This window comes from Urocitellus parryii, chromosome X (genome assembly GCF_045843805.1).
Source record: "Urocitellus parryii isolate mUroPar1 chromosome X, mUroPar1.hap1, whole genome shotgun sequence".
Taxonomy (NCBI): Eukaryota; Metazoa; Chordata; class Mammalia; order Rodentia; family Sciuridae; genus Urocitellus; species Urocitellus parryii.
In genome coordinates this window covers 121,724,492-121,749,849 of record NC_135547.1, presented here as the reverse complement: position 1 = coordinate 121,749,849, position 25,358 = coordinate 121,724,492, and the positions used below count along the sequence as shown (strand labels likewise).

Below are 25,358 nucleotides of genomic sequence, written 5' to 3'. Positions count from 1 at the left end.
TATAAAAAGTTGCAAGTCATGGACTAATAGAATAGTGATGAAATGCAAAGCACATTACATTTCAGACTGACAGTACTTAAGTGGAAATTTTGGAAAGGGTTCTACAGTTCTGACACTCCCTTGAAAGAAAAGCCAGTAGGATATAAATAGGGTCCTGCTGGGAGGCAAAGCCATCCTGATTTCTTGAGATGTCTTTGATTAAAGAAATTCACACAATGACAATTGGGTTTTGGATGTTTTTAGACAGTCATAACTCATGCTCATTCAAAAATAATGAGATTTCCTAGAAACTGTGTTGATTTTGTAAGCAAAGCAACAGGAATGTTAGAAGTCAAGTTAATAGAGTTGGGTTTGTGTAAGGTAGGATACAGGAAGAAAAGATATCAATTCACAGAGTTGGGAGAGACTTTAGACAGCACCAAATATGAGAAACCCCTTGGTCAAAAGGTGAAATAATTTTCTGAAGAAAATAAGAATTGAGCAGCTAAAATGGCCACTAACTTGTCAGGTTGCTAATAAGGCAGATATCACAGACCCTTCAGTATTAAACAAGATGATTTCTTTTCTCTCATTTTCATAAAAGGAACAGTTTGTGTAAAGAAACATATAGGTTCCTGGTCATTATATAGTATACTATATATAATGGTAATGTATGTTACATATTTTTGCATGTATGTGTTTGATACATATGGTACACATATATCTCCTGCTGTATAAGTATATGATTATTCCCAATTTATAGACAGCTAATAGTGGTGAGAATAGTGGACAGAAGGGGGTAAAAGTTTAGTATTATTTCAACTTTTTACCTTATAAACCTGTTTTTTTAAATTGGTTTTTTAAAATTTATTGCTTGAGGGCAAAAATAAGATTTTTTTATTTAAAAACTTGTTATTAAATCTGGAAAAAAGATACAAAACTTGACTCCATAAAATATTATTAAACTTGCTAACTAAAAAAACCCACAAGGTTACACATGGGAAAAATTTTTTGAATAAATAAAAGATAAAATAAAAAACAAATAGCAAGCTGCAAGAAAATATACATCATTATGTTATGGCATTAATTGCAAAGAACCCATTCCAATTATTAAGAAAAAAATAGCACAATCAATATAAAAATGGAAAAAGGATATAAACAGCCAATTATGAGAAAATAAATTCTAAATAACCAATAAGCATAAGAAATATACTCGATTCCACTATAATTTCAAAAATGCACATCAAAGGATAATATCATTCATGCATTGTCAGCAAAAAATGTTATAGGTTTGTTGATATCCAGTATTTTTGAGAGTGTGGAGAAACGTGCACTTTTGTACCTTATTAGTGGAAGCATAAAGAGTTTTTGGAAGCAACTCGATAATATTTACTAAATGTGGAATCATGCAAACTCTTTAATCCAGCAATTTTAATATTCACAATTTGTTCTCTACTTCCACTTCACCATGGTTGGTAAAAGGATGTTTACGACATTGTTGCTTTTAATTACAAAGAAGTGGAACACTTCAAAACTCATCAATAAAAGTATAGTGCATCAATCCTGTGGAAGATTGTGGACCTCTAAAATATTTTATGAATAACTAGAAAAGAGGAACTCAAACTCTTCAAACACAATGTAATGATGAAATTAAAATGCTAATTACCTTGATTTGATAAGTACATATTTTATACATATATTGAAATAGCATACTGTACCCCCTAAATATGTACAATTATAATGTTAACAAAAATTTGTTTAGAAAATATTTAAGGATATGGAAATACTTTATTGTGATTTGTTCAGTATATCTGTATGCATATAAGCATATACCAAATTATCACACTATATCCCATAAATATTCATGATTATAATAATAATATTTTTTAAATGAATTAGATTTGTATGTTTATGATAAAGTGAAGAAAATATATTATTAAGCAGAAAAGGTACAGACAGCTTATGTAACAAATTATTTTAGTGTCAATGAAGAAAAAGAATATGTGTGTATCAAAATTGCTATAGAGAAAATGATATAAAAATTGTATACAAATATATATTTCACTATGTATTTTTTGTTTTGTTGTACTTTTGCACATGGACAGGACTGTGGTGAGGTATGAAAGGTATGCTTCTTTCAGGCACAAAATTCAAAGGATTGGCAAAATGTTCAGTTATGAAAATAAGCATTTTAATGCAATATTTTTAAAAATCAAAATTAATGCAAAAAAATCAACTTTTTAAATAAAGACAAGCTGTTGAGATGGGTTTATGATTTGTAATACTGGACAAAGATGTTTCTATAACCTGGGAAACTAGATATACTATTCTTCTCCAGAATAGATGTCAGGTTTGTTTGCTGTTCAATATAATAAACATAATGTCTCCATCTGGGGCAAAGTTCATGGTGGTTTGTTTGAGGTCCATTATAAAATATTTTGGTTTCCTAAGTCTAGGGCTCCTTAGCTATGACTGAGCATGTTTGCAACATCTACCTAGGCTACACTGTGTTGCCTTTGTGGGACTTCGAGAGCAAGAAAACCTGACACAAACATAAAATTCATGCATCCTGTTGTGCAAAATGAGTAATGGAGATCTTTATCTTTAATCAAGGGATTTTGATTATGTTCATAAAATTCACACTACCTTGTCAGTTGCTAGTAGAGTAGAAATCACAGACCCTTCACATGCTTAAGAATAAAGATTTTTTTTCTCCCATTTCAGAAACAAAGATTAGTTTTTGTAAAGATTTATAATTCCAAGAGAAGTAAAAGCTTGTATTAACCGAAAATTGGAATGCAAAAATGAAAATACCTAGGTATAAACAGCTAGAAAGGAATAGGGGTTGGAAATGGAAGAGCCCTATGTGCCATGCAAATGATTTGAATTTTGACCCATAGACTTCACACTCTCCAGCCAGGACTGTATTCTTTATTTCTGTGAGAAAGAAAATTATTGTATATATTTTATGCATAAGAAAAATGAAGTGTTGGGACTGGGGTTGGGGCTCACTGGTAGAGTGCTTGCCTAGCACATGCGAGGCACTGGGTTCGATCCTCAGCACCACATAAAAAAATAAGTGAATACATAAAATAAAGATATTGTGTCCAACTACAACTGAAAAAATATTTTTTTAAAAAAAGAAAAATGAAGTGTAGGAAAGTAAATTAATTTGTACAAATAAATGGCAGAACTCAGATTGTGACTCAAACTATGCCTCCAGATCCCAAGTATGCTTTTGAAGATGTATTTAACTTTTGTCATTTAAATAGGTATGTTGACTTTTAATTTTAATTATTTTCTCCTTTTATTGACCATTCTTTTAGTGTAGCTTCTTCCTTTGCTTATTTTCACTTTTTTTCATTTCATATTCGTTGAATATTTTGCTGAGAATGCTCTGTAGTTCAGGTTTTCTAATTGTGAATTCTTTGACTTGTATTTATCATGGAAGGTTTTTTATTTCACCTTAAAACCTGAAGTTTAATTTTGCTAAGTATAGTATTCTTGGTTGGCATCCATTTTCTTTCAGAGCTTGGTGTATATTATTCCAAGACCTTCTAGCTTTGAGGGTCTGGGTTGAGAAAGCAGCTCAGACCTGAATTAGTTTCTCAGTAAACATAATGACATTTTCTCTAGCAGCCTTTACAATTCTATCATTATTCCTTATCATGCTAAGTGAAGTAAGCCAATTCCAAAACACCAAAGGTCAAATGTTCTCTCTGATAAGTAGATGCTGATCCAAAATGGGTATGGGGGAGGCATGGGGAAAAAATGGAGGAACTTTGGGCAAAGGGGAGAGAGGGTAGGGAAGGAGCATGGGGGCAGGAAAGATAGTAGAATGAGATGGACATCATTACCCTAGGTACATGTAGGACTGCACATATGGTGTGACCCTACATCATGTACAACCATAGAAATGTAAAGTTGTGCTGAAATTGTGTACAATGAATCAAAATGCATTCTGCTGTCATATATACCTAATTAAAATAAATTAACTTATTTTAAAAAATTCTATCCTTATTCTGTATGTTAGACATTTTCATAATAATGTGCCTTGGTGTGGGTCTGTTGTAATTTTATACATTTGGGGTCCTATAAACTTCCTGTATTTGATTTTCCTTTTCATTCTTTAGGTTTGGGAAATTTTCTGATATTATCTCATTGAAAAGATTGTGCATTCCTTTGGTTTATATCTTGGTGCCTTCATCTATCCCAATAAATCTTAAATTTGGTCTTTTCATGTTATCTCATATTTCTTGGAAGCTCTGTTCATAGTCTCTTAACATCTTCTCTCCATGGTCAACTTTATTTTCAAGATTATATATTTTTTCTTCATTGCCTGAAACTCTGTCTTCCAAGTGGTCTAGTCTGTTGGTGATGCTTTCCATTGAATTTTTAATTTGGTTTAAGATTCCTTCATTTTGAGGATTTCTGTTTGATTTCTTTTCAGAATCCCTATCACTTTATTAAAGTGATCTTTCACCTCCTGAATTTTATCTCTGATTTCACTCCTTATATCATCCTTTACTTCTCAGATCAGTTTAACTATGTTTAACTATGCACATTCTCCCCCTCTGACATTTCCTCCACTGTGGTATCAATGGATTCTATTATTGGAGCATCTTGGTTTGTTTGGGGTGATTTGGTCCGACCTCAAAAAAAAAAAAAAAAAAACAAAGGCTGGCTGTTTTCTCTGGTTTGTGGATGTTAATACACAATAATGGGGGGGGTGTTAGGGAAGAATAGAAGTACTTTGGATTAGACAAAAGGAATGAAGGGAAGTGGGGGATAGGAATAGTAAAGATAATAAAATAAATCAGACATTACTATCCAATATGCATATATGATTACACAATCAATGTAGTTCTAAATTATGTACAACCAGAAGAATGAGAAGGTATACTCCATATATGTATAATATGTCAAAATACTTTCTACTGTCATGTACAACTAGTTAGAACAAATAAAGAGTACATAAAATAAACAGGTATATTGAGGTCTGATGGCCAGTACAGACTATGGATACCTCACATCACATTGAATATTTACTTCTATATTTACCCTGAATATCTAGTTCTTTTTAGCCATATTACCTTTCAAATATATTATTGTCACAGTTTTTTATCTCTTCCAAATGTATTACTTTGTCATTGAACAGAGTATAATACCCATAGTTTTATTCTTGTTCACATCAACCCACACTCTCTAAATCTATTTATATAACTTTACTGGCCTTCCTAGTGTGAGAAAATTTCTAATTGGGTATCAGTGGAGAATTTAATCAGCTTCCCTTTATTCTCTCTTTCAGTCCATTAATGAAGACTTAAAATAAAATTTGCTTTCTTTTTGTGCAATCATCTGTTACAAATTAATGTTCTCCTCAGAATGCTGAGGATATCTATTTTTATTAAGAAATGTAAATAGAATATATTAATTACACATGTCTGTAAAAAGTTACTGACCTAATACATATTATTTCATACATTTTTATTAATAAATATATCTATATAATCTGAGTTTCCTAACAGAATGCGTATGTGAAAGTTAGAAATATTTTCCAATTCAGTCCATTCACTTGTCAACAGATTATGATTTAAATCAATATTTGTTATTTTTCCTGCAATAAGAAGTTTCCAAGATAGAGAAAAACATGATTTAATAAGAAAATGGAGAGGGAGAATTAGATGAAGACACTCAAGTTTTCACAATGGAATATATCAATTCAACTACTTTTTAAATCCATAACTCTATTCTCATTGGAATTAATGGTTGGGACCATAGACCATTAAGTTTATTGTGGAAATTATACTATTCAATGTTGGCAGATATTAACTCTTTTTCTAACAGCTTTATTGAGATAAAGCTCAAATGTCATAAACTTACTCCTTTAAAGTGTACAATTCAATAGATTTTCAGTATATTCACAGAGTTGGGCAGCCATCACAACAAAATATTTCAAAGCATTTTTATCACCCCAGAAAGAAATCCTATGTCTTTTAACTATTACCTCCCAAACTCCACATGCCCTTCTGCCTCAGGCAACCACCAACTACTTCCTGACTCTATCAATTTACCTTCTCTAGTCATTTTGTATAAATAGAATCACATAATATGTGTTATTTGTAACAGATTTCTTTTTTTAATATAATGTCTTCAAGTTTCATCCATGTTGTATGTATGTTAATACTTCACTATTTTTATGGTGGAATAATATTCTATTGTACAATGTGCCACTTTTTGTTTTACCATTTATTGGATGATAGGCACTTGGATTTTTTATTATGAATAATGATGCTATGAACATTCATGTGTAATTTTTTACATAAATTTTTCATTTCTCTTGGGTGTATACCTAAAAGTAGAACATCTTGGTTAAATGGAAAATTTTTGAGGAACTGACAGATTGTTTTCCAAAGTGGTTTTACCATTTTACATTTCCATCAGCAGTGTGTAAGAATTCTGATTTTTCTATTATCAACATTGCTATTATATGACTTTTTGGTTATACGCATGCTGGTGGATATGAAAATGCATCAAGTTGTGACTTCGAGAATCAGTGGTATAGGTTAGTGACAAAACGTGTATTTAGCATGCACAAGGCCCTTGGTTCAATCTTCAGAATCAAAACAGTAAATAAATTGTGGCTTTGATTTCCAATTCTCTTGTGACTAATGATGTTGAGCTTCTTTTCATTTGCTTAATGGCCATTTGTATAATTTTTTGGAGAAATGTCTATTTAGATCTTTTGTGCATTTTTAAATTGGTTTGTCTTTTTATTGTAGAGTTGTGAATATTCTTTTTAACATTGCACAAAGATGTTCATTGCTACTATATATATATATTATATATATATATATATATAAAATATATATATATATATTAGCAGAAAGAAAGAAAATAAGCATCCGGAAGGCTTTTGAAATGGCCCCAAACTGCACTGGTGAAGTGAATTATGGTACATCTTTATAAAACCATATCGATCAGCTGGGTTTTTTTTGCTTTAAAAAATCTTTTTTTCCTTTTCATATTATTATTAGTTGTTCAAAACATTACATAGTTCTTGACATATCATATTTCATATATTTGATTCAAGTGGGTTATGAAATCCCAATACCACTATTTTTTTCTCTTCTTCCTTTGTTCAGGTTTTTGAGAAAGGGAGACACAATCGTGCTACATAATTCATCCTTGGACAATCAGAACATTTCATTCCTTCAACCACAATTATAGACATGTGGCTCAAGTAAAACTAAGCTTCATTTTGAGTCCCACTAAAAGCTAATCCCTGGACTTGGTGAGAGCTATAAATAAAGAGAAAATCTTTCCCTTTGAATATGAACCGTAGAGGATAAAGACCTAGAGTTTTTGCCTGCAATCTTTTCACCAAAAGGACTGTTGGAATGTAGCCATTATAGAAGACAATAGTGTGAAGGGATAGGGAAGAATGAGCCTGATAATAAAACTTGAACCACTGGATCTTTTCATGATGCCAGTCCTCTGGAATTCTCAATTCAATGTGCCATTTAATAGTTTAATTTTTACACTTAACCCACTTCAAGTTGGGTTTTCATCTTTCATAGCAAAAAGTGTCCATTTTTTTAAAAAAAAAAGTCATGTGGCTTTTTTTTATGTTAAAAAAATGTATATTTAGATTTACCAGCTAGACTCAGTTTACATTTTCCCAATTTTGTTGGCTATATCCAAAGCATCATAAGCAGGATCCAGTTAAACATATGCCTTCCTTTCTCCATCAAGCCTGATTAGGGTATTGATCTTGGCTACATCAGTTTCACAGAATTTCTGTACAGCCTGTTTGATCTGGGGTTTGCTGGGCTTGACATCAGCAATGAACACAAGTGTGTTGTCTTCTATCTAATCCATGGCCGACTCAATGGTCAGAAGGAGCTTGATGATGGCATAGTGGTATAGAAGGCAAGCTTGTTTCCCCTGGGGGGGTAATCTTCTGAGGATATTGGGGTGCCTCCAGAGCCACAATATCTTGAGCTACCAGAAGGTAGGTGACAACATGCAGATATTCCTCCTTTTGTAGTTGTGGGTGCCTTTCAACACTGCCTTCTTGGCCTTCAAAGCCTTTGCTTTGGCTTTAGTTTGAGGAAGGGCAGGAGCTTCATTCTTTGCTTTTGCTGCCACCTTGGTGAAAAGCCCGAGTGGTTTTTTAAATAAAGAGAAGAAAAGAGTTTCTTTCTATCTATCTTCCCTTAAAAGATAGCAGTGGAAAATGTCAAGGGGCTCATATGTCTCTTAATGAAGGGAATGCAGACAGGAGCTGCATTTGTTCAGAATAATCATGACCCAAGGTCCTTGTACAAAAGCAGACTAATGGTCCTTCAAATTCAACAGTGAAATTTTAGTTTTTACTTCCATGTTGTATTTGTATGCCTGGCAGAGTATCTAGTACATAATACACTCTTTAAAAGATAATGGACAGTTAGATTAATAGAAAAAGTGTTTCCTCTGCTTAAAACTCTTGACACAAAGGTTTTAACCCCATTCAGTTTTGACCAGGACCATAGCCCTATGCATGGCCCTAGCATATTTAGCCTCAAGCTGTCCTTTTGAGAATTCTTCATGCTCTGTGGTTATATGGGTCAGTTATTGCCACATAACAAACAACAATACTTATGTGTCTGTCACTTGGCTGAGCTTGGATGTCCTAGACTGACTTCTAATAGGCTACCCTGCTTCAAGCTGTGGGCCCAAGCAAGTCTGCCTTTTTATGGACTGGGCTCTGTTCTGTTCAGTATGTCTCACTATCCATTTCAGGCTGATAAGGTAGCAACTATCTAAGGAAAACTCCTCTCACGGTGACAGCAGAGAGATGAAAGCACATGCCAACCATCTCCTAATACCTCATTAGCCAAATAAGTCACATTACTGAGCCCAACACTAGTAGAATAGGGAAATACATTCCTCTATTTGTGATGGGGGAAAGTGTGAATGTTATTAACACTACTCTACAGCAGTGTTGTACAATCTTTTTAACCTCAAGATATTGATAGTTCTTTCTCTTGAAAAGCCAAACCAAACTTTTTATTCCTCAAAGTTAAATTATTTATTTCTTCATTCATTCATTTATTAGAAAACAACTTAGTGACTACCTATTGAAGCCTGGTATGTAGTGAGAAGGGTATAGGAGGAAAATGGCAAGGCTGGAGAGACTTTTCAGAATAAATCTTCAACTATATCTGGAGGTTGACTGTTGTCTTCAACCTGCCTTTGCTCAAGGACAGCTCCAACTCATCCAGTACTATCCTCCAGTGGACAATGAATCAATATCCTAATGACCCTCAATAAAGAATACAGGAGAAATAGGGGGAAACATAGGTGAGGTCACAACATTCTTTATTTCTCCATCATTATATATTGCATTATTCCACTGTTGATAAAGCATTGCCTAAATTCCCAAGCTAAGCCTTCATTGTGCTCAGTTGTGCTGCTAACATAAACCTGTGTGGTTCCTTTGTGTTCCATAATAAAGAAAGGCTTCCACGAATCTACCCTCTTTCAAGGGGAAACTGAAAGAGCATATGCACAGTCTTGGATGAGTTCAGATTGTTGACAATCTGAGCGGGGAGCAACTCTGGCTGCCACCAGGAGAGGTCAACCTTTAAAGATGCAGTAGCCTGTACTCTCAGATTTTAGCCAATGATCACATCCACTGGAATGCAGAAGTTTTTCTCTTCTACATAGGAACTTGTATTAGGGTTCTCCAAAAAAATAGAACTGGTAGGATGTACACACATGTTTATGTGGAAAGAATATGTGGATGGGGGAAGGGAGTTAGGGAGAGAGAGAGACTAATTTATTATAAGGTATAAGGGATATTGACTCACATTGGCTCATGTAATTAAGAAAGCTGACAAGTTCCAAGATCTTCATGATTATTTATGTAGATGGAAGACCCAGGAGATCTTTAGTGTAGTTTCATCCCAAAGACTGGCAGATTTGAGGCCCAAGAAAAGCCAGTATTTCAAGTCAATTCTAAAGGCAGGAAAAAAAACTGATGTCCCATTTAAAAGCAGTCAGGCAGGGGAATTCTCCCTTGCCAAACGCATGGGCATTCTTTTGTTCTAGTCAGGCCTTCAACTGATTGGATGAAACCCACTCAAGTTAGGGAGAACAATCTTCTTTACTTAGTCTACTATTTTAAATGTTGATCTCATCTAAAAAACATACTTACATAAACATCCAGAATAAAATTTGACCAAATATCTAAGTACCCTGAAACCAAATAAAGCTGGCTCACAGAAGGAACTATATAGAAGTCTTCCCACAGATCTCTCCTTTGCCAATAAAAAAGACTAGTGGCTCCAAAGGACATGCCCATTGGTGGGTCAATTTTACTTTATATAAACTTGTGGGAGACAATTGTTCAAATTTTAGGGACTAAGAATCAATTATTAAACGTAGCCTCTATTAAAAATTAAATTACATAAATTAAAAATTAAATGAAGTATTTTAAAAACAAAGGTAATATTAGAAATTTCTATTTATTTCACTGTTATGATTATGCTCCTGAGATTAATTTCATCATTGCATCTGTGTAGGGAAATATCAAATGATATGTTACTGCATATATCTCTTCCCAATTTTGCATTCAGTGATGCTACCTTTGTAGCTTAAAACCTGCCATGGTGGGAGTATTTACACCAGGGGAGTCAACAGATGCTGCAAATTATACCTTATTAGAACCTATTTTTCAATGTTCACAAGAACATTACTAATGATATCCTTTATCTACTTTATTTAATAAAGGTGCATTTACATTTTGAAAACCTTAAATCCTTTGAAAATATTTTTTAAAATTAACTGATAAATAACAACACAAAAATTGTACATATTCATGAGGTAATGCGGTGTTTTGATACTATTAACCTTGTTTTTATCTTCAGAGCTACCCTATGGGATAAGCACTACTGTTAGATCCATTTTGTGGTCCTGAAGCACAAAGAAGTTAAAGTGACTTAACCTAACTCACACAAGCTAAGTAGATAGGCAGATTGGTTTTGGGCTCCATATTCTCATCAGTATGCATGTAGTCTTCCTTTTCTGAAAATATAGTACACCAATGAGATTATTCTAATCTTCATCCATACTTATAACTTGTGCTGTTTCTGTTGTCTCTGGGATCCTTAATATGCTCACTGATCTCATCCTAGGCCCACTCTAGTAGTTAGCCTGAATCTACAAGAGTCCAAGACCTAAATCCAGTGGCAGCCCCCTGGTTTCTCACATGTGGTGGGATCCCTCTCCTGTCTTCTTTTTCCCGTTCTCATCTTTTCCCTCACCCCATGATGCCTATCTAGCTTGCTAACACTACTACTTCCACTTACTTTCACTTACTAGCATTGTGGTCCTGCATAAATATTTTTAAACTGTCCAAGTCTTATTTTCTTCATTCATAAACTGGGGCTCACAATGGAGTAACATAAGTGTAAAAAAATTTATTCTGTATCAAACACATGTGAGTTAAATTTGAATGTGTTCCCATTCACCTTCACACATTCTTCCCCTTATAGCTTGTGCTGCAGTAATCTATCGCCATGACTTTATCCTACCTAGTATACTCTCTTGAGTCATCAGAAAAGTGATGGAAACCTACTTCTGGGCAGGTTTTCTTGGGGAGTAATCATTCATACTAAGATGCAAGATGCTGAATGGGCCTGCCTAATCAATAGCAAGCCTTGTCTCCAGCTGGAATTCAATCCATTTTGACTGCTTCAGTGGGACTCCTGGGGCTTAGACAGTATCGAAAAGCAATTACTGATTTTCACTTATTTTAGCTCTGCAAGTTCCTTGCTGGCCCACTCCATTATCCCCACCTCTCCAAGTCCCTTATGCTGCGAGTCAGCCTCTTCCTTCCTCTTAGTGACAAAACCTGAGTGTCTTTCCAAACTGCAATGTCCTTTTTTCTCATGATGGATTTTTACCTTTAACTCAGAGGTCTCTACTCCATTAGCCACAAACATAACTACTTCCTTGATGTCTGCTCAGTTCAAACTTGTTAACCCCCCAAAATAGATAAATCTTCTAACAGTTGGAATTTACCAACAGAATCAGCTTCATCAAAAGAATTGAACTCAAGCTCTTCATTCCTCAACAGTAGGGGTTGGCAAACTTTTTCAGGAAAAGCAGATAGTAAAAATTTTAAGTTCCTGAGGCCAAATGATCTCTTTGGTAACTACTCCATTCTGCTATTGTAGTTCAAAGCAGACACAGACAAAATGTAAATAAATGGGCATGACTGGCTTTCAATGAACTGTATTTACAGATGCACAATTTTTAATTGCATATATTTATCAGACACCATAAATATTCTTTGTTTTCCTTTCAGCATTTAAAAATATAAAACCATTTTTAGCTCATGGGTTATACAAAAAGCCAGATTTGGCCCATGAGTCATAGTTTTCTGACCTCTCCTCTGTAGGAAATACCTTGTGAAACTAGAATCTGCAAGTTTAACATAAACTTCCCAAGTCCCAGGCATTAGGCATTGCAACTTAAAACCTGTACCTGAGCCAACCTGTCCAGGTATACTTATTCATTGGACAGCATCCATTTTTGACCATTTTAATCATCTGAAAGACAGAGTATTTTGCCAAACCTATGTTAATCAGGTAGTTATTCTTTTTTAAAAAAATAGCTAACTGGTTGACCACTACCAAATCCCTGTCTTAGATCAGGCTCCCTAGAAGCTGATCTTGAAACAGTTTTGGATATGAGTGTTTTATTGAAGTGAAGAGTCTAACAAAATCAAGGTAAGACATGAAGGAAATCAAGCAAGTATGTGGGTTCAGTTAGGGGTTTCAGCCTGAGCCCATGCAGCACTCTGGAGCACAGATAACACCTAGTTAGTCTCACCTTGAACCCAGGGGACAGGCCCTTTGTAGTCCCTGACAATAACATTCCAGGTGAGGCAGCTGCCATTCGGTGGAGGAAAATCTTCAGGGAGAGGAGCAGCTATGAGTTGTTTGGGCTAATACTCACAGCAACAAGTAAAGAGGATGCAGTCAGGACAACAACAGAGACCAGTACACTCCCCCTTGTACGAGGCAGCCAAACTCTTGGTTTTGAAAGGCTGCAGCCAGTTTACAGCCCCAAGAATTCACAAGTAGCCTTTACATCCTGGTACCTTTCCTTCTTCAAGGTGGGCTACCTCCTAAAGGGGTCACTGAGCTTCCCAGGAGTGAAAACCAATGGGGTTGGGTGGAAATGCTGTATTTTCCACGTGCCTAAAAGCTGTTGACTACCTCAGCTCTGGGAGAGCTTCTCTTGTTCTGAATAGATAACTCACAAGCCAAGGGGAGGGAATTATATATTTTTCTGTATCAATTATCACTCCCCCACATAGCCAACCTTTACAAACTACCATCTTTCCTAACATACTGCTCCAGTTGTTGTTCCAAGGCAGCTGTTGTTACTTTGGGCCTTACCTCAGAACACCTTTTTTAACATTTTGACATGCATTTTTAGTTGTTGAGGGACCTTTATTTTATTTTTATGTGGTGCTGAGAATTGAACTCAGTGCCTCACACATGCTAGGCAAGTGCTCTACCACTGAGCCACAACTCCAGCCCTCCTGGAATCTCTTTCTAGCCAATCAGCCTGATGGCTCTTTCAGGCCTTCTGCAATGCCTTTTTTTTGGATGGCTGATGCTCCTATCTCTTCTTTTACTAGGAATATATTCTTTTATTCTCTTGTTTAATGCCTACACATACTTCAGACATCAGCTCAAATGTCACTTCTGTTGGGAATTTTCCCCATACCAACTTTATTCTCTCAGACAGGTCAGATCCTTATTTTATAATCTCAATAGTCATGTATATCTTTCCTTCATAGAGCACTTATTACAGTGTATATTTACTGTTTTGTTTCTATTAATAATTTGATACTCTGTCTCCCACTCCAGATGGGATCATGTGTACTTTGACTACCATTATTCCAGGAATCTATTACAAGAATATTATTTGAAAAACAAAGAGTTACCCCAGGCTAACTCCCTTGCCTCAAGGTGAGACTACCTTAGAGGTGGATGTAAGTCACATAGAGAAGAAACAAACCACCTTAACCAAGTCATACTAGATAAGCCAACCCCTTTCTAATAAACCAGCTAAATAAATGTTTATTATTTTATGCCATTAAGACTCTGTAGCTATTTATAACCCCAGTGTTGCTATGGCCATAGAAAAATAATATACAGAGATTTGCAGAATTTTTATTATACTCATGAGCATTGTGAATCTCCAGGAGAGAATTTAAAATTATTTGACCACAAATTACCCTGTTATGCCTTTTTTTCATAGAGTATGCAATGGGACTAATTTTCTGAGGAACATGATATGAGAAATGCCATTTTAAGGACTTTCGCAACTGTAATATTAACTCTGTGTTTCCAGGGACCAAATAGCCTAATTCTTGTGCTTAGCATATAATCCTTTTTTATTTAGATAATTGTATATTCATATGAAATTAGAAAAGTGATATGAAGAACTGTCATGTGCATTGTACCTATTTCCTCCAATGGTAATCTTTTGCAAAACTGAAATATAATATTATAATCAGGATATGGACAGTAATGCAATCTACTGATTTTATTCAAATTATGCCAGTTTTATTTGTACTTGTGTGTGCATGTGTGTTAATTTTATAAATTAGAAATCTCATTGGAGAGATGATGGGATTTCATATGTATGGATATGTTAAGCAGATATATTAAAGGACCAGACATCAGTTTCTTTTATGGCATAAAATTGACCATCAATTCAAATTCCAAAATAAAATTAAATCAATTTAAGTAAAAATTACTTTTGTTTCCTGGACCTTTACATTTTGCTTTACAATATATGGATGAACACATTTTTTAGAGAATTCCCATTTTTTAAACTTTGGTATCCTAGCATGTGGATAACAGCATCCTTTCTTATTCACTCTAATTCACAGATTATATTTTTGCCCCTAATTTATGTGTTCTGACAAGACACATTTGTGTCTGAATTTGGAGAGTTGAATAATTTTAATTTGATAAGCAAGGGAAGAAGACACTGCATGTGAATAATATTTTTCTCAGAGTGTAGCTATTAGTGTTTATCTAAGGACAAATGAAAAAATCAATCTTTTTCCCCACAAGTAAATGGAAATAGATTTTACTTGTCTTAATGAGGATCAGACTAAATACTTTGTTTATAGATGTATGTGTTACTAGTAAAGCTGAGTTTTTCTTTTTCAGTGTTTGCTATTTAGGAAACTACATAATAGCTTGATTATCCCAAAGGTAGAGAGTCTCAGTAAATTTCAATCAGATTGAATATTCTAAGAAGTTCAATGCTGAATTTGTGAAACAAAGACTCTGTATTGTTTTCTTGTCTTTTTCGGTTATTCAAAATGATTACATGGTTTCCTTATTGTTGTTATACTAAGCTACTGGGATAATAAACAAACACTAATTTTTTAAAATGAAAAATAAAATTCCAAGTGTTGAAAAAAAATACTTAACTCATAAGCCCAGACTTGGAATTTTCAGAAAAACAGGATTAATTCTCCCCTGTCCAATCTGCCTGGCAATCTGAAAACTATTATAAGAGTATAAAGTTAGGTTGTGAAGCCCTAAAATGATCTCTTAGTATAATGAAAAAAGTATGATATATTGTGCCAGTGGTGCACAATAGCCATCCCAACCACTCTACCTTTTCAATTTCTATTAAAATGGTAAATACATGAACAGCAGACAAATATTTACATTCCTAGTCTCTTTGTAGCTATAGGTATCCATGTGACACAGTTCTACATGGTTATATGGAAGAGGAAGTTTGCCAAGAACTTCTGCAAAAAGTCTTTCTTCCTTATAAAGTGACAATATTTAAGTAAAGCATACTCTCTGGTATAGCTCCTTTACTTTTCTTTCTGGCTTGAATATGAAAATGGGATACTCTGATGCTTGGAACTGCAGCAGCCATCTTGAGACCAGGAGGCAATAACCTAAGGCAGAAAAGCCAACAGGCTGATAACAACAGAACAGAATGATAGAAAAATCCTGACTCATTCACTGAGCCATCACACCAAACCTGAAATCACCAGAATTCTTGTGTAAAATGAATTTCTTTATTATTTAAATTATTGTTAGCTCTTGAGTTCTCCTTTTTATAAAATTTACTTTATTTATTCTTTTTAGATATACATGACAGTAGAGTATATTTTGGCATATTATACATGCATAGAGTATAGTTTATTCTAATTAGGATCCCATTCTTGTGGTTGTATGTGATGTGGAGTAACTCTGGTTGTGTATTCAAATACAAGACAAAGAAAGTTAAGTCTGATTAATTCTTCTGTCCTTACTCTTCCCTTTCCTCCTCCCTTGTTGAGTTCTTTTACTACAGCCAAATGTGTCCCTAGATGATAGAAAGAAAGTAAGAACTAAGATGTTGTAACAATCTAGCCTGGTTATATTCAGAGGCCAAGAGAAAATAGTAATGCTTTTCAAATACAAGAAAAAAACCTTATCTGTTTACAAAAGGAGGGGTAGGTAGTATACTCCATAAAGACTCTACTAAGTTGCTGAGAATGAATAATAACCTTGAAACATATTGGAAGTAGTGTCAGATTGATGGTTGTGACAGATGGCATTAATGGCCCCAAATCCTCACCCTTCTCTGTAGTGATAACCTGTGCCATGTTTCTCAGTAGTAATTCTCATCTTGCTTCCCACCCCTTGACATCAGGCTTGGGCATATGCCTTGATTTGGCCAATGGGTATAAGCAGTCATCACCTGAGTCGGGACTTGAGATGTTTTTGCCATTTTGTCATAAGCATGAGAAGAATATGCCCTGCCTACTCTTCTGGTTCCAGCTGAGGAAGTTCTGCTGAGACCTGTCATTCAGATCAGCCAACCCCAGGCTCCCCCATGGATTTGCAAAAAAATACATGCTTTTTATTGTATGGCACTGTGGGGTGTGTGTGTGTGTGTGTGTGTGTGCGTGTGTGTGTGTTTGGTTACTCACTACAGAGTATTAATATAGCAATATGTAACTGAAATTGTGGGTAAGAGACTCTAGACTTGAGCCAGACTGATGTTTTTATTATTATTATTATTTCCTAAGTTCTACATGTTTATTAAGGTAAACAGTAGTGAGATGTATGCATAATTTTGATTTTATTCATTATAATTTTCAACACTTAAAAAGTGTTGTTATTATCCTTTGTTTTTCTTATATTTTCTTTTATTTATTTATTTATTAGATTTATTTATTTTAATTAGGCATATATGGCAACAGAATGCATTTTGAATCATTGTACACAAAAAAAGGGAGAGAGGGGGCAGGGGGCAGGAAACATGGTGGAATGAGATGGACATCATTACCCTAGGTACATGTATAACTGCACATATGGTGTGACCCTACATCGTGTACAACCAGAGAAATGAAAAGTTGTGCTGATAGGTTTTTAATCCCTGTTCTGTGCTGCATGAGTGGGCAAGGTAAAATTTGAAATGTCAACCTAATCCTTGCTTTTAATCACTATTCTATACCACCTCTAACAATTACACTCTGGTAGAAATGTATTCAAAGATGATTTTCAAATCATGTGCCCCATAAGAGCAGTTGTTGAAATCTACTGGAGATTCCTGAAAAGGGGATAGTGTAACTGTGAATCCCAGAAAAAGAGCTTCCCAAAAACATCAAAAATTTACATCTGTTATGCACTAGTTTTTCTTAACATGGACATGGTAATTTTCAAATTTGGTGAAATAGTAATGATAAGTCAAAAGGTGATGGTGCATGAGTATCATGGAATACATGCATATAGAAATGTGGCATATATGGGCTGGGGATGTGGCTCAAGCGGTAACACGCTCGCCTGGCATGTGCGGGGTGCTGTATTCAATCCTCAGCACCACATAAAAATAAAATAAAGATGTTGTGTCCACCGAAAAAAAATAAATATTAAAAAATTCTCTCTCTCTCTCTCTCTCTCTCTCTCTCTCAAAAAAAAAAAAAAGAAAGAAAGAAAGAAATGTGGCATATAAACAAAGTCCTACTAAAGTTGGAAGATAGCTACTGAGACTTGATCAGGAAGGAGGTCACATCTGGTTTCATAGCTGCTGTGTCTCAAGTAGATGAAGGGAGATTAGAGTAGCACCTCTAATTCAACAGCAGGTGCTAATGATCCCTTCTGCCTATTCTGTTTCACTCTCAACAGTATGAACATCTCCATATCTATGTCCTTTCTTATCGTAAACTAAGTTAACGGCTTGATTAATTCACATGGGTAAGTTTCATCATTAGTGTGCAATTTGACAAAATACTGACCCTGTAAATCCACTTCAGAAAAAATTTCATAGAGATACAGGCTTGCAAAGACAAATACAGGGGCATTTTCACTGAAGCTTCATTTTCAAAGCTGATTAATGAGGAAATGGTTACATAATTAATGTATTGCCTGGCATATCATAGAAATGAATACTAATTAGCCATTTTTAAAAACAAAGTGGATATATGTGTAGTGATATATAATAAATGCAAGATGCATTGTAAAAGCTGAAAAGAGCCAAACAGGACTGGGGTTATGGCTAAGGGATAGAGCACTTGCCTGGCGTGTGTGAGGCCCTGGGTTTGATCCTCAGCACCATATATAAATAAACAAAGTGAAAAAATCCATTGGCAACTAAAAAATATTTTTAAAAAGAACCAAACAAATGTCAAATATCTTATGTTTTCATTTATGTCAATCAAAGGCATGCTCACCTAAATATGTAATGGGGTCACAGGTTTATAAATATACACATGTGTCCAAAACAAATATATCTTCTTTGCTTCTTATAATTCATCTAATCTTCCTCTTGATCTCTTCTCTTACCCTAATGAATAATGGGGAGAATCTTAAATTTTCTAATTAATTGTATCTTACACAAAAATTTGTTTTGAATATTTATTTTAAAATAATTGTAGGGTCACAAGAAGTTGTAAGATATATATATATATATATGGAGGTCCCATGTATCCTTCATCTAGCTGCTCCCAATAGTAATATCTTGCATAACTATAGTATAATATCAAAACCAGGAAACTGACATTGATACACTATTGAACTTTTTCAGATTTCAGTTTTCTTATTTGTGTGTGTAGATATATGCAATTTTATCACATATGTAACTTCATGTAATCACTACCACAGTCAGGATACAGAACAGTTCTGTCACCACAAGGCTACTTTCTGTTACCCCCTTATAAGCTATACCTGTTCCCTCCCCCTAATCCTAACTGCTGGCACCACTAATTCATTCTCCATTTCTATAATTTTGTTATTTCAAGAATTTAAAAAATATATGTAAAACGTTTCTATTTATATAAAATGAATCATATAAGCTTTGAAATTGTCTTTTCTCACTATCATAATTCCCTTCCAGTCAATCTGAGTTATTATTCATATCAATAATTTACCCCTTTTTTGTTTGTTTTCATTTTTGCTTAGTAGTGGTGAGGATGAAACCAAAGGCCTTGCACAAGGTAGACAAGGACTCTACCACTGAGCTATACCACTAACCCCTATTCCTTTTATACTGCAATTTTTAGGTCTTGTGTAGAATAGTATAGTGGAACCTCTCATTTACTCAATGTAAACAAATGAAAGGATGAAAAATAGAATGTATTACCTATGTCTTAAATATTATACATAATTCTCTTTTTTATTCTTTAGTGTATTTCCCTTACACTTAGGGTGTGCTATGATTAGGCCTGTTTTACAGGTAAGAAAACTGAGGCTCAGGGGGAAAATGTTGATTCATTTTATAATACCAAATTTCAAGTTATTGGTCAGAACAAAGATGGATCTTCGGGCTTTTAGGAGAGTGAAGAACACAATAATAGAATCTCCTCAGCCTCGGAAAAGGTTACCTAGGAGTCCAACATGAACACATGTTCTTAGGGATGGGTAGAAAACTCCAGGTATTTCTAATTGTGACATCAGTTTCTTCAACTGAGATGGAGAGAACAGGGTTTAAATTCATCATTTTATGAAGTTAGGACAAGATAACATTCTAGGGAAAGCCCAAAAGCAAATATCTGGCACTTCGAAGTTTTCAAAACCTGTGTTCTGTTGATTTTATCCATAAAGAATTACCTGGAAGCAAAGTGTCTACACTTGCAAACAAGCCAATATTTATAACGCACAACACAACAGAGCCCCTTTACCCTCAGTATTTCTAGGATTCCAGGGTCTCGGTTAACAGCCATACAATCAACAGGAGTCTGCAGGACTGCTAAGTGTGAAAAGTTGTGCTAATGAGGAAAGCTGCTAAGTGTCAAAATGGCAAATGCAAGGAAGGCATGTGTTCTCAGAAAGGCAAATGCTTTCTGAATTCCCTGGAGTGAGCTTGCATTTTGTGCTCAAGTCTCAGGATTCTACTTTCATAAAGTCCTATGGTTGACAGATCCCTTAAAAGTAATTCAAGCAGCCAGGTGTAATGGCACATGCTTGTAGTCCCAGCTACTCAGGAGGTGAAGGAAGGAGTATCTCAAGATCAAGTTGAGCCTGGGCAACTTAGTGAGACACCATCTCAAAATAAAAAAGGCTTGGGATGTGGCTCAGTGGTAGAGCACCCCTGGGGTCAATCCCCAGTAACACACACAAGCCCTAACACATACAAAATTAAAGCTTATAGATCAACAATGATTGCATGATATTTGAGCTGGGTAGTTGAGGTTCACTGAAAATTGGCATGAGGGATACATGGGGATGATGAAAGTATTCTAAAACTGAATTGTGGCGATGGTAGAACAACTCTATATATTTACCAAAAATCATGTACATGTAAAAAATATACACTTAAAATAGTGTAATTTTATGGTATATAAATTATACCTCAATAAAGCTATTTTTAAATAGTAATTCAATAATATCTTTCCCTCAATACTTGTGCCCTCTATTTTAAATTTTATTTTAATTGACAAATAACAATTGCATATATTTTGGAGTACAATGGGATGTTTTGATATACGTTTACAATTTTAAAAGATTAAATCAGGCTAATTAAATGCATCAATTCATACAGTTATTATTTTGTGGTGAAAACATTTAAAATCTACACTTTTAGGAATTTTTAAATATGCAATGCATTGTTATTTATTATAGCCACTATTCTGTGCAATAACTCATTGAAGTTTATTCTTCCTAACTGAAACTTTGAAGACTTTGATCACTATCACCCTGTCTCCTCTGACCCGAACCTTTGTCACCCACCATATGAGATCATACAATATTTGTCCCTCTGTACCTGGCTTATTTTGCTTAACATGATGTCCTCCAGGTTCATTCATGTTGTTGCAAATTACAGGATTTACCTTTTTAAAAAAAAAGTTGAATAGTATTCCATTGTTTGTATGTTCTACATTTTCTTTATCCATTTATCTGATTATGGACACTGTTTTAGTCAACTTTTTCACTGCTGTGAGTGAAAGATCCCATCAGCACAATTTTAAGGGGTGGAAAAGTTTATTTGAGGGCTCAAAGTTTCAGAAGTCTCAGTCTATAGAAGTCCAGCACCATTCCTCAGGGCTCCAGGTGAGGCTGAACTTAACAGGGCAAGAGTGTGGGGGAGGGAAGTTGTTCACATGATGATGAATGATCAGGAAGCAGAGAGAGAGAGAGAGAGAGAGAGAGAGGGAGTATTTGCCAGATTACAACATATAGACCCCAAAGCCATGCCCCTAATTCCCATCTCCTCCAGCTCCACCCTATCTGCCTTCAGTCACCACCCAGTTAATCCCATCAGGGAATTGATTCATTGATTGGATTAAGATTTCAGGGCACTATCATTTCTCCTCTGAACCCTCTTGCATTGTCTCATGCATAAGCTTTTGGGGGACATTTTACACCCAGTCCATAACAGATGCTTAGATATGCTTCCATATCTTGGTAATTGCACACTGACCAACAGAGTGTGTGCCTGCACTCTTTGGAATGCTAATTTAATTTCCTTTGGGCATATACCCAGTCATGGGATTGCTAGATCATATGATAGGTCTATTTTTTTAATTTTTTTGAGAAAACACCATACTGTTTTTCTGTAATGATGGGATCGATTTATATTCCCACCCACAGTGCACAAGTGTTCCCTTTTGTCCATACCTTCACCAACACTAGTTATCTTTTGTCTTTTGTAATGCCATTTTTGTATCAGTTGCTTCCAGCTTTCTCTGGTAGATCTATAGAGCTGGCTTTGTCTTCTTCACAAGGGGAAAAGGTCAGATAATTAGCTCTTCTTATGAACAATCATGAGGAATAAAAGTTGGTGTAAAATAATGTTTTCAAACTCTTCAACATTTGAAATAATAAATTGAAATATTGGGAAATGATATATAGGATTTCCCCAAATTATAAATTATTCTTTAAATACTTTGGTGTTCTTTACATTCTTTACTCATTATTATGAGTATAGAAAAATCTTTAATAAATAACAATATTACATTTAGTAGTACTTACATAGTACAGTATTCTATTGTGAATATTCAGTATTTGGAAATGCCAATGAACATTACTGGATATTATTTGAATAATGCATTATTTAGGTCTTTTGACAAAGTTAACAACACTACCCAGACTCACAAGTTGAAATTGCCAATCTAAGGACTTATTTTGCTTCTGAGACTTGTTATTCTACTGTATAAATGAAAGGATTTTTACAAAGCATAGTTCTGGATATAAACTAATGGATATTTCTTGTATTTGCAAGAATGACTTACTGTTAGCAGTAGAACACAAATACACTACACAGTTTTAGCCTAACAACAGATACAAGCAAGACTGTCCAATCAGATCATGATCATCTCTCTTCTGTGTACTCCTGTCTCTGTTCCTGGAAATGTTGACCTTAACTTTTAATTCTATATGTGAACTTTTGTTCACACTTTTTCTTTTTCTTTTGGCTTTATATTAGTGGATTCCTTTAAGACCATCATCTCTATGTTGATATTTAAGCTTTAATTCATGCAAGAAAATTATAATACTCTTCTCTATTTTCCCAATTTATCAATAGGTTTATCTTATGATTCAAAATTCAGAATAATACATTTCTTGAGAAATCATGGGGAAGAAATTCCATATAGAAACACTAATGACAGTGGTTTTCAAATCATGACCCTGGAACAGTAGCATCGGCATTTCCAGGAAATTTGTTATAAAGGCAAATTATCAAACTCTTTCTCAGACCCGATGATTAGAAAAATTGGAGGTAGGGTTCAATGAGGTATTTTCATAATCCTGATGATGATTCTGATATAAGCTAAAGTTTTAGGAATTCTATAAATGGCCAGTTATCTCACCCCTGAGGAGGCATAGCACTTAGGAATGTGTTCTATAATTACTTCCAGAATTTCCCAAAATACTGTTTCTTCATCTGGATGTCAGGTACATGGAAGTTTTTAATTTTTTTTCAGCTTTCTACTTAGGATTTTTACAGTGTTATACATATGTTGGTAATTGATTTTTGAAAAACACTTAGAATAGCATCTGTGCCACATTGCCTAATTTTTTCTTCACTAAACCCTTACTATTTGCTCTTTAGATTTATTCACCTTTTTGTCCTAAAAATATAGTAAATACCTACTTAATTTTCATAAAACTGAACATAAAATTATTCCATTCTTCTTAGATCAACCTGTCAGAACTCACCACTCCCCCAAAATCAATTTTATTCAGCTTTATTTAAATCAATATCTAATTATTAAGCTCCTGGATAACTTAGGACCTAGGAAGGAATTAGATAATGATGAAAATAATAACAGTGTCATAGTAATATCATAATAATAGCTGAGTTAGATGAGTTCTGACTTAAAGCCTGAATTTAATACTTATAAAAATTACATAAGTTGTATTTTTATTCTTATTTTGTAGATGAGGAAACAGGCATACAAACTCTCAGCTATAGGTTCAAGGTAAAACTAAAACAGGGTGGATCCAATTACAGACCTCTTTATTTTAGTTACTACCTATATTAGATTTCCATTTTTGTGTAACTTACCACAAACTCAGCAGCTTAAAACCACATACAAATTAATTATCTCATAATTTCCATGGGTCAGGAGACCAGGCATGCCTTTACTGGGGTCTCTGTTGGGAGTCTTAAAGGGCTACAATCAAGATGTTAGCCAGTTTACATTCCTGTCTAGAGGCTTGACTGGGGAAGAATCCACTTCCAAACTCTATCAGGTTGTTAAAATTCATTTTCTTTGGTGTGACTCTGCTTTGTATACAACCAGAGTAATGAAAAATTGTGTTCCATATGTATACTATGAATTGAAGTGCATTGGTACTGCCATGTATAACAAATAAATTTGTAAAAAAAAATTATTTTTTTTTGTGCTTGTAGAACTGGGGTCCTTATTTTCTTGCTAGTTTTCAGTTGGGTACCATTCTTAGCTCCTCAAGGCTGCCCTCAGATCCTTGCTACATGGCTCCCTTCATAGGCATTCCCACGATATAGGAGCAAGCTTCTTCAAAGCTAGTAATAAAATCATGTCTGACCTGTAGACCCTAATTTAAAGGACTCATCTTGTTTACTCAGGTCCATTCAGGATAATTCACCTTTTAATTAATTCAAGATTAACTGAGTAGCAATCTTGTTTATATCTCTTCACCTTTGCCATATAATGTAAGCTAATCATGAGAATGATATCTCATCATATTCCAGGTCCTGTCCACACTCCAGACTGGGAGATTACATAGAACATGTACACCAGGATTCAGGAATCTTGGGGACATTTTAATATTCTCTGTACCACATTACTTTATTTAAGTACAGGTGAGTTGGATGTTAGGGAAGATGATGGTAGAATATTTAATTATAGTTCATTTTGTGTTCACTTCTCATAGAGTTTGGGAACACAGAAGCCATGAGGAAAGCAGTACTTGAAATGATAATGCCATCACTACTTGTAAAGAAGGGGAGACAGTGATAGAATTGCAAAAGAAACGAAGCACAGCACCTGTTCTTAAGTTATTCCTACCTTCTTTAATATCTCCCACTTCTCGGGAATAATTCACCATTCCATTCATTTGCCCAAGTCAGAAACCTGAGGGTATTTTTAGAACCATCTGGAACAGATGCAGTTGATGCCCTGCTCTATATCCCTCAGTGTTGCAGCTGAGGGAAATGGTTCCTGGCTGGTTGACAACTTCTCTCCTGGAGCACTTGCATCTCACTTCTCCGCATAAGCATTTTTTCTGACAGTAGAGGAACTCGCTGGGCCACAAATGCCTAACACAGATGCTCAGTGGAGCCAAATATCTCAAGGGAAATGTTTTAGTCAGCTTTTTTGTGGCTGTGATTAAAAGATCCAACCAGAAAAATCATAGAGAAGAAAA

General features: G+C 34.8%; 1 pseudogene; it reads right to left on the bottom strand.

The window, feature by feature from the left end:
• Positions 1 to 7,650: 7,650 nt before the first annotated feature.
• LOC113188450 (large ribosomal subunit protein uL23 pseudogene) overlaps positions 7,651 to 25,358 on the bottom strand; it is a 36,206-nt pseudogene continuing 18,498 nt past the window's right edge.